This window comes from Bos javanicus, chromosome 8 (assembly GCF_032452875.1).
Source record: "Bos javanicus breed banteng chromosome 8, ARS-OSU_banteng_1.0, whole genome shotgun sequence".
Taxonomy (NCBI): domain Eukaryota; kingdom Metazoa; phylum Chordata; class Mammalia; order Artiodactyla; family Bovidae; genus Bos; species Bos javanicus.
In genome coordinates this window covers 79,341,273-79,361,920 of record NC_083875.1, presented here as the reverse complement: position 1 = coordinate 79,361,920, position 20,648 = coordinate 79,341,273, and positions in this window count along the sequence as shown.

The following is a 20,648-nucleotide window of genomic DNA, read 5'->3' as shown; positions in this document are numbered from 1 at the left end:
CCAGGTATAATTCCTATCCTTGTTCCTCCATAGGTGAGTTGCCTTTTCCCCTCTGATTTCTTTCAGAATTTTTTTCTTAATCTTTGATTTTCTGTGGTTTGAATGTGTGATACCTAGTTTAGTTCTTTTCTTGGTATTTATCCTACATGGTGTTCTCCAAGCTTCCTGGATCTGTGGTTTTGTGTCTGACTTTAATTTAAGGAAATTCTCAGTCATTATTGCTTCAAATATTTCTTCTGTTTTCTTCTCTCATGTCCTTCTGGTATTTCCATTACATGTATTTTGCACCATTTGCGGTCGTCCCACAGTTCTTAGATAGCCTGTTTTTTCTTTTTGAGTTTTGTTCTGTTTTCACTTTTGGAGGATTCTATTGACATCTTAAAGTTCAGAGATTCTTTCCTCAGCTGTGTCCATCAAGAGCATATTTCTTGTTCCTATTTCTTGTGGGTTCTTTCTTAGGATCTCCATCTCTCTGGCTGCATTGTCTGTGTTTCCTTGCATATTGTCTACTTTACCTACTAGAGTCCTTAGCATATTCACAGTAATTGTTTGAAATTCCTGGTCTGATAATTCCAATATCCCTGGCATGTCCAGTTCCAATGTTTGTTCTGTCTCTTCAAACTGCATGTTTTTGTCTTTATGCCTTGCAATTTTTCCCTTGATACCTGGAGATAACGTACTGGGTAAAAGGAAGTTCTGTAAAAAGGACGTTAGTAGTAAGGTGTGCAGGGGATTTGTGTGTGTGGTAATAATGGGAGTAGGTCTCAGATCTTTAGTGAGCATGTGCCTCTAAATTGTGAACTACATAAGTGCTTCTCAGTATTTTCTCACCATTAGATAGACTGAGTAGAATTCGCAGGATTTAAGGTTTTCTTCCCCCTCCTCCACCAGGTTAGTTAGGCTCTGATAAAAAATCTCACCAGGTTAAGCTTTAGTTAAATAGTTTCTCATTGCTAAGGAGAATAGAGCGCTCTGGTATGTTTGAAATGATTTCTTCTCTCCTGCCAGAAGCACAAGAGAATATTTCTTTGATATTTACATGGAAACCTTCTGGAGTTTCAACAGGTAACACTAAACTTTTTATCTCTGCAACTTGTCCTCACTGAAGCTTGAGCAATTCATCATTTACAATTCTAATTTTCTTACTTGGCACTGGTCCCAAAGATATTTCATCTCTTGAGTTTTTGCTACAAAGAATTGTGATTCTCTGTATTCACCTGGTGGTCCCTTCAATTTTGGGGGTAGCAGGTTGCCTTGTAACCTCACTTCTTTACAGATCTAAGAGGAGTTGCTGATTTTTTCAGTCTGTCTAGCTTTTCACTTGTTGGTATGGAGTGGTGACTTCCATTTTCCTTACATGCAGAACCAGAAACCAGAACTAATGGACGAGCATTTTACAGACCTTGTTTATTTAATACTCAAGGCAACCTTTAAAGATATCTTGTGCTCTTGTTATTGATGAGTAGACTTCCCCGTGGAACAGAGCATTGTCTCCTGGGGGTCAGAGATGTTGCCTGCATGTTAAGCTTATCCACTGGCCCCCAAGCCAAAGTGGTAGAGAGAAAGGTCTGGAAAAGTATCCTAAAAGCTCTGACATTTCTTCTCTCCAGGCCTCAATGAGGTGACACTAACTTTCAAAGGAAAGAGTGACTGGTGATTTCTTTTTGCTCACCATCCACAGGTATCTGCACAGTATCTGGCATAGCAGGCAAATGGTTAAAGTTTTTAAATTGGCAAGGTGAATCATTTGCTTCCAAGCTGACATTTCCTCTCCTTGAAGCTTCCGAACCCCTTGTTTTATAGTCAGTCAATTCTACTGAGAATTTTCAAGAAAGATTTCTTCCTTTATTGTTCTGTATCAGTTTCTTCCCCTAAGCACTTCGGAACTCACCAGGGGCTGACAAAAATTAAACTTCTTGAAGGCAAAAGGTAATTAAGTTTCTCTTCTAGTGCCAAAAATGTAATTGAAGATTTTAGACAAGGACTTACATTTTTTTTCCTTTTCAGTCTAACTACAACATCTACAGAAACATAGCTTGTTTTTAATTAGATTATCACATAATGCCAACCACTTCTAATACTTTAATGGGAAAGCATTCTAGATTAATATGTTCAAGATTGTCAGCTGTTCTGGCGTTTACTGAAAGGTGTATTGATAGAGTCAGTGTGTTGAGTCAATGTGTTAATTCAATAGCATCAACGAGAAGTATGAAACAATTTGTAAAAATCTAAAGGCTTTATTATATATAAATTGATCAGGTCCTGGCACAGGGATATCCAGAAAAGAGCTATCAAACTTACTTAAAATAAATCTTATGCCCATGTGTGTGCTGTGTGCTCAGGATCGGGTCTGAAGCTAAAACAAAATACGGTGGACAAAGAAATGGTAGGGATCAAGTATCAACTAATTGCTTATAGAATCATAAGCCTGTTGAAGAAGACTCTTTTAGTTTCTCACATTATACAAAAGGGAAGTTGGGGACACAGTGGAGATGAGCAGTGTGATGTTAGTAAAACAATAAGGTGAGATAGCAGGAGCAGAGGTGTGGCACTGAGTTTGCTGTATTAGCATGTGAACAAGCTAGTGATACACACCAAAATGCCTGCAGCGGAATCAGTATCTCTCTGGTGCCTCTTCTGAAATCCAACTAAAGTGCTAATGCATGATATTTAGTTGGCTTAAACTTCAAGCTCTGTGTCTTATTATAAAATAATCCTTATGGGCAAAAGAGGCCCATAAATAACCTTCAGAAGCCCACTCATTATTTCTTCCATCTTTTTCAGATTGAATTTGACACCTACTGCTTTTTCCCTGGGTCCCTTTGGCATATATGATGACAATCAGAGCATGTTGCTTTCTGGGTTATCACACTGGAGCCAGGTTGTAGATTGCAGTATAGGTAGGAAAATAAAATATGTTTTGTGATGGCAATATGGTATCCTTTTGGTCTGGCTGTTGGGACAAATCAGGACTTATCTATGTGGCTTTATCTCTGAATGTCATCTTAAATTTGTCCTATGGATTGATAAATTGTTCTTTAACTTTCAACATGAACTATCATTAGTTTTTATGGCCAAGTGAGGTGCTCTGGAGTGACATATGTCTCAAGTCTGAAAAACCTGAAGTCATTAACTGGCAACCTGAAAACTGTAAAGGTAAGTTCTAAGCCCCAAGAGAGCCTGTACTCTTCATAACATGCAACTTTACTTTGCTCTCCTTGATATTTGGTGTGGCAAAGGAAATTGCCATACACAATTCACACAGCATTGTAAAAATCCTTGCCTTATTATTTTTTAAGACATGCTTCAAGTCAGTTTTCTCTTTGATGAGTATACTATTTCTTCTTTATAACTGACTGAAATATACTGATTTGTTTTGCTGCATGAGCATAATGGGTAAAAGCATGGACTTGAGTCAGCCAGCTGGGGTTCAGATTCCAGCTTCACTTGTCACTAGATCTGAAACTTTGGGCAAGTTACTTTACTTCTCCATGCCGCAGATTAAATTAAATTGCCTCAGATTAAAAAGTGTGTGTGTGTGTGGTATTCAGCCCATGATAAATACTATGTGTTTGCTATATATTTCATAAGCCAAAGTAAAGTTTTGCATGTTTAATTCAGAAATTTTAGAGGCTGACTTTTAGTCACTGTATATAAGTTTTTGAGCAAAATCAATGTTCATAAATGAAGCACAAATGTCTCTTTACCTGGAAGCTAAAAAGGTAAACATCAGAGAAAGAATTTCAATGTCCTATTTATGTTGGTAATTAACTTCTGATTCCTTGAAGAGATTTGCTCATTTCTGATATATTTGTCTTCTAGAGGAGTTAAATCTTTTCTAAGTATAGATTCAGTGAAGTCAATTATAAAGTATAAAAACTTTATTATAATAAAGCTTATCTTCTCTTCCAATTGCTACTCATATTTCTTCTCTCACTTTAGCAAATTAACAGACATTAAAATTTCATCATGTTTCTCTAAATTTGCCTCTTAACTTTGCAAATGGAGAACTAAAAAAAAACCCAAATAACAAAACCTACCATCATGAAATGAAAACAAACTAATGACTTCTTCTCTTAGTGCTTTCCATTTAAAAAATTATAGTTTTTTTTTTTCTTTCTGTATTTACTCCATTTGGTGTGTTAAATGCCTAGCGTGTTGCAGATGTTGACCAAGAAGCTATTACAAATGTTTCCCATGAGGCTCCTTACTGAGCTCTCAAGCTATGAGATTACCTTAGGAAAAGAAATATGGGACTTGACTTCCTCAAAAAGTCACCATTCCAGAAGCTTATGGTAAGACACCAAACAAACAACTAAGCAAAAATCCCCTGGAGAGGCCAAGGTGTGTCCAGGAGTGAGTCCCTTATTTAATCTTAAAACATAACACATCCCATTCTTGACCATGTATCTGGAGAAAATGCTAATTTGAAAAGATACATGCACCCCAGTGTTCATAGCGGCACTATTTACAATAGACAAAACATGGAAGTAACTTAAATGTCCATCGATAGATTAATAGATAAACATATAGATAAATATATGCAATGGAATACTACTTAGCCACAAAAACAAATGAAATAATGCCATTCATAGCAACATGAATGGACCTAGAAATGATTATACTAAGTGAAGTAAATCAGACAGAGGTAGATAAATATCATATGATATTTACACTTATATTTTTACTTATATGTGGAATCTAAAAAAATGGTACAAATGAACTTATTTGCAAAATAGAAATAGGCTCACAGACATAGAAAAAACTTCTGGTTACCAAAGGGGATAGTGAAGGCCTAACTTTCACTAAGTGGGGGGAGATAAATTATTATCTGGGGATTAACATATATACATAATATATATAAAATAGATAACAAGGATCTACCGTATGCACTGGGAACTGTACTCAATGTCTTATAATAAAACATAATGGAAAATAATCTGAAAATATATATATATAACTGAATCACATTGGTGTACACTCGAAACTATCACAACATTGTAAATTAACTATACTTCAATAAAAAAAATACCACAAATATTCCAGTGCTTTTAGTGCAGTAAGAATTCAGCATTGACCAAAGTCCCATGAAAACTGGAGATGACTATATTAAAAATAGTTTTTTGTATTAAACAATTTATGAGGTATTGACAATCTGGTGGGATTCCACAGAGGATGACCAGCAAAGGCTGAAGTTTGGAATCTTGTCACCTAAAGGGTTAAAGGGAGGCAGAGGTATTAAGCCTGGTGAGTTCAGTTTGGTTCAGTCGCTCAGTCGTGTCCTAGTCTTCGCTACCCCATGGACTGCAGCATGCCAGGCTTCCCTGTCCATGACCAACTCCCGGAGTTTGCGCAAACTCATGTCCATCAGGTCAGTGATGCCATCCAACCATCTCATCCTCCATTGTCCCCTTTTCCTCCTGCTGTCAATCTTTCCCTCCTGCCGTCAATCTTTCCCAGGATCAGGACCTTTTCCAGTGCGTCACTTCTTCTCATCAAGAAGGGAATGGCAAATAACTTCATTATTTTTGCCTTGAGAACCCCATGAACAGTATGAAAAAGGTAAAAAGCTTGGTGAAGAGGAAAGGAAATTGAAGCTGTTTTCTTATATTGAAAGTGATGATTTGTAAAGAGGAATTATATTTGTTCTGTGTTACAGGTGAAAGCTGTAGCAAGTTTTGGGGGATTCCTTCACTTTGTAAGCCTGTGGGAGAGGTAGATCTCACTTCTTTTTATGAAATCTACTTTTAAGTTTTTCAGACTTTCTTCTAACTAAGTCATGGGGATCTACAAATTTGAGGCATCTGTTGAACTTGCAAAGGTTGTGAGGGTTCTCCTTGAGGGGAGTAATGATTTCAGGAAGAAGTGGTGGAGCAGCAGAAGTGGTGGTGCTCAGGGTGGCATCAAGGATCCATGCTGAAGGTCTGTGTGGGGCACAATTTAGCCTCTGATTTAGTCACCATGGCTGAGGCATCCCCATCAGCAGTTCTACAACATGATGTCAGGCATGTTTCTGATCATATATCCCTAAAGGTGGTTTGTCAGCCTTCCTAAAAATCCTACGAGAAGTGCAATATCTTTTAATAATTTTCATTTCTACCTATATCATTCAAGGTTGATACTGTTGCTTTCCCATGAGAACCCTGAATGATACCTAAACTGGTAACAGGAATGGTTGCAAGCAACTGACTTTCAAGGAAATGGAGGAGTCTGGAATGTTTTATATGCTCTGGTTGGGGTTGAAGACTGTGAAAACCCAAATGAGTATTGAGGCCTGGACTCTTGCAGCTAATGACACATAGTTGCAAAACAGTTGTAAATCATATGATATCTGGAGAAAACACTGAAAAACTTTGCCAAGTTACAGATCTTCTGAAGTCTGAAAATGTAGAAGTGCAGTTTTGCTGCTGCTGCTGCTAAGTCACTTCAGTTGTGTCCGACTCTGTGTGACCCCATAGACGGAAGCCCACCAGGCTCCCCCGTCCCTGGGATTCTCCAGGCAAGAACACTGGAGTGGGTTGCCATTTCCTTCTCTAATGCATGAAAGTGAAAAAGTGAAAGTGAAGTCACTCAGTCGTGTCCGACTCTTAGCAACCCTATGGACTGAAGCCTACCAGGCTCCTCCATCCATGGGATTTTCCAGGCAAGAGTACTGGAGTGGGCTGCCATTGTAGGTAGCTATATAAAGGGAGAAAGAATATAACGTTAAATTTATTAATATGCGCTCTCTGGGAAAGTATTCTGGATTTAATGTGCTAGCTCAGGTGGTAGGAATTGGTTCTAACTGGTGGCTTGTTTTAGCATCTGTACTCTGGATTAAGTGGTGGCCAAGTTAAATGAAGTTGAGGTGCCGAAATTCCCTGGTATTATGTAGAAGAAGAAATCCCAACTCTTGGAAGGTGAGGATGTTGGAGTGGACTTATCATGTACAATCTGCAAATGCTAGCTAAGTACTTTAGTGTCTGTTCTTTTTTTAAAAAAAATAAATCTTTAATAAAATACTTACTCCCCATCCTGAACCCCCCTCCCCCATAAGTCTATTCCTTATAGGTTGAGGATTTAGAACAAGATGATGTGTAAACGTGTCCTCTGTTTTAAATGTGGAAACCAAAAAGTGGTCTGAAGGTACCACATTAGACAATAGACATGGTCTCGGAACCAGAAATCCCCAGGAATTTTTGATGATAGCTAATTGATCTTGGGGCTGTAGGGTAGAAGTGAATCAGCAGTCCATTAAAATAGAATTTGATTTATAGAACCGATAAAGCAGTAACCTGTTGAAAATGGCTTGATTTGACCTACTGGAACAGAGGCATAATCCTGTTCTCTTCCTGGGTCTTATAAAGCTGAATGATGGCACAGAGAAGCCAGGGGCCTTGAGAGATCTTCATCATTTACATTTCCTGAGAGAAGGGTATGCCACACACAGCCATGGGAGAAGCATGAGGCAGTTTTCTGTTTTAATTTTTTAAACTGAAGTATAGTTGATTTACAATGTGTTAGTTTCTGGTGATACAGTTACACACAGACACACACACGTTTATGGTTTTTCCACTATGGCTTATTATAGGATATTGATCAGGAGGCAGAAACTAGAGTGAGAGGAAAGCCCAGACCATGGCCTTTACTGGGGTTTCTGAGAGAAGAACAAGGCAGGCAGCATAAACAGTTTAGACTTAACCAGTCTGAATAATGTCATCAGGCCCTGGGTTGCAGGGGTGGTCTCTAGTTGTCTGGTAAACAGCCATGGATTGGTCAAGGTAACTTAAGGTAGGAGAAATGTTGGTTGTCTTTGTGAGATTTAAAGGGTTAGGAAGAGATATAGACACAGAGGGATTTATTTTTTTGCATCTGAAAGACTACTCTAGGTTGAGACCTTTGCTATTTCTAACAACTAACTATATCTGGAAAGGGCAGTCTTTCCAGGTCAGCAAGATTTTTTAAGCTCTTGAAACATCAGAAGGTACAGAAAATTAAAAAACAAAACAAAACAAAATGATGACTGTAATCTCCTTGTCCAGTTTTCAGACTTGAGAGTCTGTGCACAGAGACGATGCTTAGTAAAGAGAGGTCAGCTGCCCTGGAGGAAGGACCCACTAGAGTGGGCAGTGTCACGCTTCCTCCTAGACTTCACTAAAGGCACTGGTGGATATGTATCAGTGCAAATGGACTGTGGAAATGAAAATACCCATTTTTGGGGTTATTGGACACTGGACAAAGCCAATGCTTATTCCTGGAGACCCATAAAGCCATGGTCAGCATAGGGCTTCAGGGGGTTGAAAATTAAGGAGAGCTTCTGTCTGAGTACTTCCCCATTGTAGAGTCCTTGAGACCTTGAACACACTGTATGGTTGTGTCCCCGGTTTTATCTGTAATACACACGTCTGTTGGCAGAATCCCTATAATGGCCTTTCATCCTAGAGCAGTGGCCCTTTTGATTAAAAGAGCGGGATGGAAATTCTTAGAACTCCCTCTCTCTGTCTAAATAGTAAACCAATACACTACCACTAGGGGAAATCAGCGTTAAAGGCATCATTAAAAACCTGAAACATACAAGGATGGTAATCCTGTTACACACCCAGACTAACTAATTTGGCTTCTGCTAAGATGGTTTGTTTGATTAAGAATAGATGCTTGTAACTTTAGGGTTTGAAGGCAATGGCACCCCACTCCAGTACTCTTGCCTGGAAAATCCCATGGATGGAGGAGCCTAGTAGGCTGCAGTCCATGGGGTCGCTAAGAGTCAGACACGACTGAGCGACTTCACTTTCACTTTTCACTTTCATGCATTGGAGAAGGAAATGGCAACCCATTCCAGTGTTCTTGCCTGGAGAATCCCAGGGATGGGAGAGCCTGGTGGGCTTCCATCTATGGGGTCGCACAGAGTTGGACACGACTGAAGTGACTTAGCAGCAGCAACATGTCATCTGCAAACAGTGACAGTTATACTTCTTTTCCAATTTGGATTCATTTTATTTCTTTTTCTTCTAGGATTGCTGTGGCTAAGACTTCCAAAACTATGTTGAATATAAGTGGTGAGAGTGGACGTCCTCTCACCACTTACATTCTTGATCTTAGAGGAAATGCTTTCAGCTTTTCACCATTGAGTATGATGTTAGCTGTAGGTTTGTTGTATATGGGCTTTATTATGTTGAGCTACGTTCCCTCTATGCCCATTTTCTGGAGAGTTTTTTTTATTATGAATAGGTGTTGAATTTTGTCAAAGGCTTTTTCTACATCTGTTGAGATGATCATATGGTTTTTACTCATCAATTTATTGATGTGGTGTGTCACACTGATGGATTTGCAGATGTTGAAAAAAAGAAAGAAAGAATAGATGATTACAGCTTCTGCTCTGGATGGGATCTTCTAATACAATCAATTAGTGCATCTTTTAACTATAGTTATGTAGCTATTAATACAGTGCAATTTTCTTTTTCTCACAGAACACAACAAAATTTTTCTTAAAGAACCAGATAGCAAATACTTCAGCCATGTGGTGCCATGTGATTTTTATGGCAGCCAATCAACTCAGATATTGTAGTACAAAAGCCACCATAAATGGTATGTAAGTGAATGGTTGGATGGCATCACTAACTCAATGGACATGAGTTTGACCAAACTCTTGGAGATGGTGGAGGACAGGGAGTCCATGGGGTTGCAAAGAGCAGGACATGACTGAGTGAACAACAACAACAACAAACGAATGGGTATTTTGCCTTGGGCTTCCCTGGTGGCTCATAGGTTAAAGCATCTGCCTCCAATGCAGGAGACCCAGGTTTGATCCCTGGGTTGGGAAGATCCCCTGGAGAAGGAAATGGTAACCCACTCCAGATAACTCTTGCCTGGAGAATCCCATGGACGGAGAAGCCTGGTAGGCTATAGTCCATGTGGTCGCAAAGAGTCGGAGACAACTGAGCAATCTTAAAAACTGATAGCCATCCCCTAAGCACAGTTTGCTAACCACAACTCTATCCCAAAAGCCAGAAAATACCCAAAATAAGTTGCTCTAATTAGATTAGGACATTGGTAGATTATTACCAGTGAGTCTGAGACAGGGGATGTTTCAGTAATGGATGCACTGAAACCAGGTAAATTTAGCTTTAAGAGTCCATGACTCTTAAGCAAATATTTCTATCCCTTTTTCATCATATCCCAAGGATGAAGAAAGAGACACTACAATACCTCATTTGCTTATTAAGAGTCTCAAGTTTCCATCACAAGCTAAAAAAGTCCAGTTACAGACGTGTCTCAAACTTCTGAGTGAAACTTACATTGCATTAATATAATTAAAAGATTCCATTTTGGTGACTTTCCCAAACAAAAAATTAATCTGATTCAAGGGGACTCTTTTTCTGTGCTTTTCAATAGTGTAAAGATACATCATATTCATTCTGATATTTCCTTGGAGAACATCAGATATGCTTGCTTATTAGTAGACCGGGGGACTAAGGTTTGAAAGGGGCTAAAGTGGAGTTTTTATTTAGCTATGCATTTTAAAATTTCAGATAGGAGAACTTCGCTATGTAAAGGAATGCCCAGGCTATCACTGCCTTCCTAATGACTTTTGTCTGTTGAAATCTGATCTCTCCCCTGCAGAGATATGCCACGGGTTCTGAATTACTGTGTGGCGATCCTATTAGTCACCGTAAAACTGCTAATGTGCCCCATTTAAGCAGGCACAGTGGATTTCAGAGCAGTGCAGTGATAGAAAGCAGAGCTGACAGCTGTGCCGTCAATCATTTTTCTAGGCTGTGCCCTGCAGCTGTTCAGCATTATCACTTATTTACTGTTTAAAATAGACACTTTATAACCATAACTCAAAAGCCAATATGGCCACAAAGGGGAGAAAACTGACCCTGAGATCTGAGGAAACGTTGTGGTCGGATGTATATTTAAGCTTATGTTGTTTGAGTACATCTCATTACTCACTCTGAGTGACCCTTAGTGGGCCACATTAAAGTGATCAAGCTCACCGCAGAGTGACTAAATGGAAATATACAGCCCACTTTGCCTTCAAACTCTTCTCCTGAAACTGAAGTGCTTAAATTCCCAAGAGAGATTTCCTGGATTCCAGAACTCAATGACTATGGCTTAACTGGCTTAGCGTTCAGTCTTGGTCTTGATATCCTAATTAAGTTTGCTGAATGTGGGATCTTTCCACAAGAAGTGTTGTGTCAATTGGTAAATTTTTGTCTTAAGCCAATCTGTGGCAAAAGGCGGCAAGTAAATTATACACACATGCACAGAGAGAGCTAGCAAGAGAGAGGGCTTGGTTTATGTATAAGCAGCCTTAGGAAATTTGAACATTTCAGTCATCATTACTGCTATAAATCAACATGGGTGAATAGCCTGTGGTGAGATCTATTTTGCTCATTAAAATGGCTGTGTCCTGCTCCAGCATTTTCTGGATATAAACTGGACCTCAGATATGAATTGTTTGTGAAGGCAGGCTAGTTAATGGTATAAACTGCAACTAAGCTATGGAACCTCAAGTAAGATATTCTGAAGGTGACTTCCTATTTATTGACCAAGATAGGGTAAAGGGAAATGTAATGGAAGAAAAATAGAGAGAAAGTGGTCTGTTAATCCGCTCCAGAGTCAAAGAGCCTTCCCTGGTTTCTTTCAGTGTCAGGACTAGAAATGAAAGTGCACAGAAATTAAGGAAAATTCCACAACATTATCAGGCAGTTACCCTTGTTCAATCTATGTAAACTATAAGAATAAAATGGAGACGGGGATTTTATCGATAAAAGTCAGCTGTTTGTTATCTGGAAAATTATTTGTGAGTGGGTCAGATAAGGATTTATGGTATCTATTATCTGTGAAATATGGTTTAAATTACCTTCTGTTTACATTTGAATGAGTTATCTGTTTTGTTTTCCTCAGTGGCTTTAGTTGCCATCACATGGTTTTCTTTTTTATTCTGAAACTTGAACTTAAAAGAAATTTGAAGATGCTCAAGAGAGGTTCTTGAAATCTGAATTTTTTCAAAGTCTATGAATATTTTCAGAAAGAGGAAATTTACTTTGAAAAAAAAATTGAAGTGAAATAAACATGTATAAGTAGCCAGGGTTTTAAAACACATTCTAATTTGATGACAATCCAATATAAATTATGTGAAAATTCAAGCTCTGTTGGGTGAGGTGTTGAGAAGCTGTGGAGGAGGGAGCACTTGCAGGTGGGGGAAGGCTTATGTCTCACTTCCCAGAGCCTTGCCAGCCCATTTCCTCTCATATTCTGTATTGTCTCCAGAGTAGAACCATCAGTGGATAAGGAAAGGATATGGATGGCACCCTTGTACTGAATACAGACCTAAAAATGTGGGTGAGGGCAATTAGGACTGTTGAGGGTGAGAGAGAACAGCAAGATGAGAGAGTACTGGGGTCACAAAAAAGGGAAGTCTTTCTCTCAAATTCAGTCTTTCTGTGGGCCTCCCACTGTTATCAAGTTCAAGTTCATACTCCTCGCCACATGACAGGCCAATAAATTGACAGATAAGTTGCTGGGGCAAACAACAGTGACTTTAATTGGAAAGCCAGCAGACTGAGAAGATGATGGACTAGTGTCGCAAAGAACCACCTTACCTAAGTTTAAAGTCAGGTTTCTTTTATACTAGAAAGGGAGGAAGGGATGTGGCTGGTTGCGACAAATTCCTTGGTGTTGGAATCATTTGTTCTTGCAATTTTCCATGTTGGTTAGCTCATGGTGTCCTGTAGACCTCCAACAAAACAAACATTCTTTGTTTTGCAACTTCTAATCTCCATATGAATGGAAAAGTGTTATACCTTTACAGGTCAGAGCCTTGATAATGGGATATCCTGTATATTTCAGGCTATAGGCAACATTCTTAACTTGTAGCAGAAGCAATAAAATACGATGCTCAAAGTAAAATAAACAGATCCAATATGGAGTCAGAGTTGTTCTTCCCTATTACAGCACATCAGCTGTGTAGCCATAATGCTCCAGTGAGGACCAAAATGATCACTTGGCATGTTCAGGACTCATGGATTCCATGGCCACATGACCTCTGTGCACACAGGGTCAGAACCACTCTCCCACTCATTTTTTACCCCTACACAGAAAGGTTCTTAGTTAGGCTGCAAAAATGGACCCCGGAACACTTGTCCATCCTTGAGTGCCTTGGGAAGGTGGTGGGACTGTCTCCTTTCACACACAAGAAAATTAAGGCCCAGAAAAATGGCACATACTAACCCGGTCAATAGGGATGAACAGGACTCCTTAGGGATTCTGAGCCCCAGTCAGGGTACGTGGGGTGGCCCGGACTGTCTGTTGCACCTGGATTGACTAACATTCTTCCTCTTCATTAATCTCAGCTTCTCTCTCTGAAAGCGGCTGGAGTTTGTCTTTCCAGGAAGCCCAGAGAAAAGAGTCTTAGTAAAGGTCTTGGATGAGGTTGCAGAAGGTCCAGACCTGACTTGAATTGCCTGGCATTCTACCTCTAGATTCACCCCAAGATGTCTCCCTTTGTTCTTCTGAAAGTGGTTTTGACTGCAAATGAACCTTCTGAGGTTCAAGGAGGTACACAGTTAGCTCTAGCATGTGACTGAGGTTTGGGCCATCCCTAATGTTTGTGGGGTCCCAGGCTAGAGTGCAAATGACAGCCCAGCCACCAAATGCCTGTGTACTTGCATTGGGAACATGAAACTATAAACTGTAAAAGATTGAAAATAAATTGAGTCAGGGAAAGATCTGGCTGTGGTTTGTCTCACTGGTGCTGTGCTCCTGGGGAAGACGTATCATTCTTTACATCTGCAATTTATAGATTAGCACTTCTCTACCCTGACTGCAAATAAGAATTACTTGGGGACACTTATAAAAATTACTGTTGGCTGGGCAACAATCCAGAACACTTAAATACAAGTAGCATGGGTAGAGTTTGTGTTCAGTTCAGTTCAGTTGCTTAGCCAAGTCCGACTCTTTGTGACCCTATGGACTGCAACACAGCAGGCTTCCCTGTCCATCACCAACTTCTGGAGCTTACTCAAACTCATGTCCATTGTGTTGGTGATGCCATCTGACCATCTCATCCTCTGTCGTCCCCTTCTCCTCCTGTCCCCAATCCCTCCCAGCATCAGGGTCTTTTCAAATGAGTCAGTTCTTTGCATCTGGTGGCCAAAGTATTGGAGATTCAGATTGAGCATCAGTCCTTCCAATGAACACCCAGGACTGATCTCCTCTAGGATGGACTGGTTAGATCTCCTTGCAGTCCAAGGGATGCTCAAGAGTCTTCTCCAACACCACAGTTCAAAAGCATCAGTTCTTCAGAGCTCAGCTTTCTTTATAGTCCAACTTTCACATCCATACATGATTACTGGAAAAACCATAGCTTTGACTAGATGGACCTTTGTTGGCAAAGTAATGTCTCTGCTTTTTAATATGCTATCTCGGTTGGTCATAACTTTCCCTCCAAGGAGCAAGCATCTTTTGATTTCATGGCCCCAGTCACCATCTGCAGTAGTTTTGGATCCCCCCAAAATAAAGTCTGCCACTATTTCCATTGTTTCCCCATCTATTTGCCAGGAAGTGATGGGACCGGATGTCATGATCTTAGTTTTCTGAATATTGAGTTTTAAGCCAACTTTTCCACTCTTTTCTTTCACTTTCATCTAGAGGCTCTTTAGTTCTTATTCGCTTTCTGCCGTAAGGGTGGTGTCATCTGCATATCTGAGGTTATTGATATTTCTCCCAGCAATCTTGATTCCAGCTTGTGCTTCAAAAGACTTAATGGGATTCTAAGGTGTAGCTAAGAGTGATAACATTTGATCCATAAAAGAAGGGATTTTTTGTTCTTTTAGAACACTTTTGGATCATAATATGTCGAATGCTATTAGAATTTCAGTTCACTATATCAAAGCATGGTTTGATGTAGTAGCTTTACCCTGTGGCTAAATCATTCTGAATTTCAGGGCCACCTTCCTACTCTAAAGGTCTTACAACTCTTTTGGAAGAAATACTGCCTCCTGATGTGCTGTTCTAGTTTCAGAAAGTCTGTGTATATTTTTCCTACAAAAATTCACTTCATCTACTTAATATCTCTCTTAAGTCAATTAATATGTTTTTTCTTCTCCAGTGTTTTTTCTCATTCTGACCTAAAATGCATTCTTAACCCTTGTCTGGCCAGGCTTCTCCTTGTTAAACTATTAGTCAAAAAAAGTTAATTCATTTTTTCATTAATCAGCTATTTAGATCAAGTTCCCTCTGTGTTCATGGTTGTCTCTGAAGGTGATTTCAAATGCTCTATGCACTTCAAACTTATCCTTCTAATTGCTTAGGATGTTAGTCTGCTAACTGTAGGCAGGAATGTGGCTGTTATTCTTAACTCAGATATATAGGCTGCTGCTGCTGCTAAGTCGCTTCAGTTGTGTCTGACTCTGCCACCCCATAGATGGCAGCCCACTAGGCTCCTCTGTCCACAGGATCCTCTAGGCAAGAATACTGGAGTGGGTTGCTGTGTCCTTCTCCAAGAGATATAGGGGTGCTATTTTAATAGAAGAACAAGAGCAGAGAAGTATTATTCTTCTAGATTTTTCTATGTTTTGGGATAGTGGAAGTTAACTTTTAACTTTTACTCCCCTCTTGATTTCTAAGAATTGAAAGAACAGTTTATCACAGGTTCATGCAGATTAATAAATAAGAGCCCAGGTGTCTTTGGAATGGCAACCTTCCAGTTCTTCTAAAACTACAAAAACGTAATTCAAAGGAATGGTTGCAGTCAAGATCAAGGGTGAGTTTGCTCCCCATCTCAGCACAACATCTTGAGATTCCCTCTTGGTTGTGCTCTTCTGGTCCGTGGTGCCTCAGACAGTAAAGAGTCTGCCTGCAATGTGGGAGACTTGGTTTTGATCCCTGGGTTGGGAAAATCCCCCGGAGAAGGAAATAGCAATCCACTCCAGTGTTCTTGCCTGAAAAATCCCATGGATGGAGGAGCCTGGCAGGCTACAGTCCATGGAGTCGTAAAGAGTCGACTAACACTAACACTGCTGGATCAGTCCTGGGCTTTCAGAGATAGTACAGAAAAAGCAATAAGCATCAGGAGCTTGAATTGGCTTTGAACCTGCCAAAGCTACCAGATACTGGGACCCAGCTTTGATGATGCATAGTATTCTTGTTGGAAGGAGTAATTTTATCATTAAAGACAATATATCTCTTTTCTTTTAAGTGGCAGTTTTGTTGGCACTGTTTCTTTTGATTTTTGTTGGTATTATTTCTTTTGATTTTTGTTGGCATTGTTTCTTTTGATTTTGTTCTTATTTCATAAGAAGAAAAGCAAGTCCATGTGGTTTATAGGAGAGAAATGTGGTTAACTGCTCAGATTGAGACTGAGAATTTTGAAAGATAATAGGAATTAGGAATTGAACACAGCCTCTCCTACCATGAATACAATGTTAACAACCATGTACAGAGATGATGCAAAACTGAGCAACTTCATGTCAAGTAGGTGAAAGAAATAAAATTGTTAGCAGATCATCTCAGAACATGGGAAGGGAGAAAATGGGGGTACACAGGATACTTAGAGATCAAAGGGGTGGGCACTTTGTTGTGTGTCTTGAAGGATTAAGTGAATAGATAAAGTGGTGGAAGTCGGGGGACAGGAAGGGTGCTCACTGCTCCTAAGTGCTTGATATTGTTGATTCTAGGACCTCTCAGCTGGCAGAGTATGGCAATGTATGTGTGTATATATGCTCACGTATATATCTGCAATATTTCTAATGTAGGCATATGTCTCTATTCTAAACTAAACATGAGTTCCTAATGGTGTCATCAACTTTAACTGACTGCCACATGGATCAATCTGTTCTTCTTCTCTTGTTTGTGTAAAGCTTCCCATTCTAACAGGGAGAGAAATCTGGCTGCCACCATCTTCCAGTCAATTACTTACATTGCTCAATCCAGTACACACATGTAGTACTTTCGGGATTGTTAACCCATACCTCCATGGGAAACAACTTTATCTACTAGAGCACAGTGCTGATGTACAGTTCTTTTTTGCCTTCAGTCTTAAAGACACTATGCTTTTCTGTTGATGTATGGCAAAACCAATACAATATTGTAAAGTAAAAAAAAATAATAATAATAAAAATTTTTAAAAAATAAAATAAAAAAAAATAAAGCTGGATAAGTTCTATCATGTTACTCTAAATATTTTAAATAAATATTATTAAAAAAAAAAGACACTACGCATTTCTAAAGTGACTTAGGTCAGCATTTTCTCCCCATTCCCTTTGGTGAGATTGTTTCATACATTTTTATCACAGATCATTTTGTCACATTCAGTATTCCATCCTGGTATCCTCTGACAACCTGATTATATATATATATGTATTCATACATTAAGGCTCACTGTTATATAAAAAAATAATTTTATTTCTTTATTTTTGGGTTGTGCTGGGTCTTCGCTGTGTTCGTTGGGTTGTGTGGGGAGCTCTCTCCAGTTGTGGTCCAGGGGCTTCTCATTGCAGTGGCTTGTCTTGTTGTGGAGCACAGGCTCTAGGTTGCTTAGGCTTCCGTAGTTGCAACACGTGGGCTCAATAGCTGCAGCTCCCAGGCTCTAGAGCACAGGATCAATAGTTGAGGGCTTAGTTGCTCCCTGGCATGTGGGATCCTTCCTGTCATATCTCTTGCACAGGCAGGCAGACTCTTCACCACTGAGCCACTGGGGAAGCCCAAGACTCCCTCTTTATATAAAACTCTATGGATTTTTACAAATTCAGAGTCATGTATCTATCATTGCAGTATCATGTGGAATAGTTTCACCAGCCTAAACATTTTCTTGTATTTTATGTATTCAATCATCTTTTGCCCCCTCCCCTCCAGGAAACCTGCAACCACTTATCTATTTACTCTCTCTGTAGTTTTGTCTTTTCCAGAATGTTCTAGAAATTGAATAATATACTAGATAGTCTTTTCAGACTATTTCCTTTTGCATAGCAAAATGTATTTAAAATTCATCTATGTCTTTGCATAGCTTGATAACTTATTCCTTTTTATTGCTAAATAGTAGTCCATTGTATGGACATAACAACTTGTTTTAGGCATCTTGGTTGTTCCCAATTTTTGTAAAGTATGAATAAATCTGCTACAAGCAATCACATGCTGGTTTTTGTGTGACTTCAAGTTTTCAAATCAATGAGATAAATTATATAAACAATGAGATAAAATATAATTTATCTCCTTGTTGTGATTGTTGGAATTTATAGTTGGATTATGTTTATCTTTGAAAGAAACTGCCAAGCTGTTTTGTAAAGTAGCTATTTTGAATTCCTGCCAGCAATGAAGGTGAGTTTCTATTGCTCTGCATCCTTTCCAGCAATTCATATTATACTTTTGTTAATAAAAAATTAAACTCTTTAATGGATGTGTAGTTGTATCCTATAGTTGTTTTAAGTTTCAATTCCTAATTACAAATGATGTTGAACAATTTTTCACATGCTTTATTTACCATGTGTATATCTTCTTTGGTGAGGTGTCTGTTCAGATCTTTTGCCCATTTTAAATTGTATTTTTTGTTCTCTTATTGTTGAGATTTATGAGTTCTATGATTATTGTGTGTTCTTATAAGACATGTGTTTGCAAATAATTTTTCACAATCTGTGGTTTGTTCTTTCATTATCTCAATAGTGTCACGCATGGAGTTTTTAATTTTAATAAAATTTATTTATCACTTTTTTTCTTTTTTGGGTTGTGGTTTTGATGTTGTATATTTAAAAAGTCATACGTATTTTCCCATCTTCTAGAATTTTTATTGTTTTGCATTTTACAGTTAGATCTATGATATACATTGAATAATTTTTTTGTGAGAAATGTATAAAGTCTAAGTTCATAGTTTTAGCACATGGACATCTAATTTTTCTAGCACCATTTGTTAAGAAGATTATCTGATTTCCAAAGAATTGTTTTTGCTTTGTCAAAGGTCAGCTGATTGTATTTATGTCAGTCTATTTCCAGACTCTTCATCTTGTTGTATTGATCTATGTGTCTATTATTTTGACAATAGAATGCTATCTTGATTGCTGTACCTTTATAGTAAGACTCGATATCAGGTAGTATCAGTCCTCCAGTCTTTTTTTTTTCTTTTTCAGTATTATGTTGTTTATTCCAGGCCTTTGGCCTTTCCATACAAACTTTAGAACCAGTTTCTCAGTATTTACAAAATAACTTACATAGATTTGATTGGAATTATGTTGAATTATAGTTAATTTGGAAAAAATTGAATTTTAACAATGTAGACTTCTAATCCATGAACATAGGATATGTTTCCATTTATTTATAGCTTTTAAAATTTCTTTTCTCATTGTTCTATAACTATCTGAACATAGAATCTTAAAACATTTTGCTAGATTTATGTCTATTTCATTTCTTTGTCCTAGTGTAAGTGATATCGTATCTTTGATTTCTAATTTGTTATTTAATTTTAGTAAATTGTGTCTTTCAAGGAGTTTGTTCATTTAACTAGCTTGTCAAATTTATTGGCATAAAGTTGTTCCTAATTGTTTTTATTGTTTTTTAAAATGTATGTGGAATCTGGAATGATGTCCTCTCTTTCTTTCACAAGTGAAATTTGGTAATTCGTGTTTTCTTTCTTTTTTATTGATACATCTAGATAGAAATTCGGAGAAGGCACTGGCAACCCACTCCAGTACTCTTGCCTGGAGAATCCCATGGACGAAGGAGCCTGGTAGGCTGCGATCCATGGGGTCGCTAAGAGTCAGACACAACTGAGCAACTTCACTTTCACTTTTCACTTTCATGCATTGGAGAAGGAAATGGCAACCCATTCCAGTGTTCTTGCCTGGAGAATCCCAGGGATGGGGGAGCCTGGTGGGCTGCCATCTATGGGGTTGCACAGAGTTGGACATGACTGAAGTGACTTAGCAGCAGCAGCAGCAGATAGAGGTTTGTGTTTCATTAATCTTTTCAAGAGACCTCTTCTCACTTCTGTGTCTATTTTCTACTTAATTGATTTCTACTTTGCTTTTATTTTATTGTTTTGTTCCTTTTACTTTAATTTCCTCTTTTTTTACTAGCTCCTTAAGATGAAAGCTCAGATCATTGCTTTTAAATCTTTTGTCCTTTCTAGGTATTTCCTTTTAAGCATTGCTTTAGCTGCATTCCTATAAATCTTGTTGTATTTTGCTTCCATTGTCATTCAGTTCAAAATATTTTCTAATTTCCTTTGGGATTTCTTTTTTGATTCATGAGTTATTTAGAACTTTGTTGCTTAGCTTCCAAATGTTTAAGGATATCTTTTTGCTATTGACTTCTTGTATCAAAGATCATACTTTTATTGTTTTTAGAGAATATGCTTTGTATGCAGAGAAGGAAATGGCAACCCACTCCAGTCCTCTTGCCTGGAAAATCCCATGGATGGAGGAGCCTGGTAGGCTACAGTCCATGGGGTCGCAAAGAGCTGGACATGGCTGAGCGACTCCACTTCACTCACTTCTTACTTTATCATTGGAGAAGGAAACGGCAACCTGCTCCAGTATTCTTGCCTGGAGAATCCCATGGACAGAGGAGCCTGACGGGCCATGGTCCATGGGGTCGCAGAGGGTTGGACTCGTCTGAAGTGATTAAGCAGCAACAGCATGCTTTGTATGAATCCAGTTCTTTGAAGTGGACTGAGA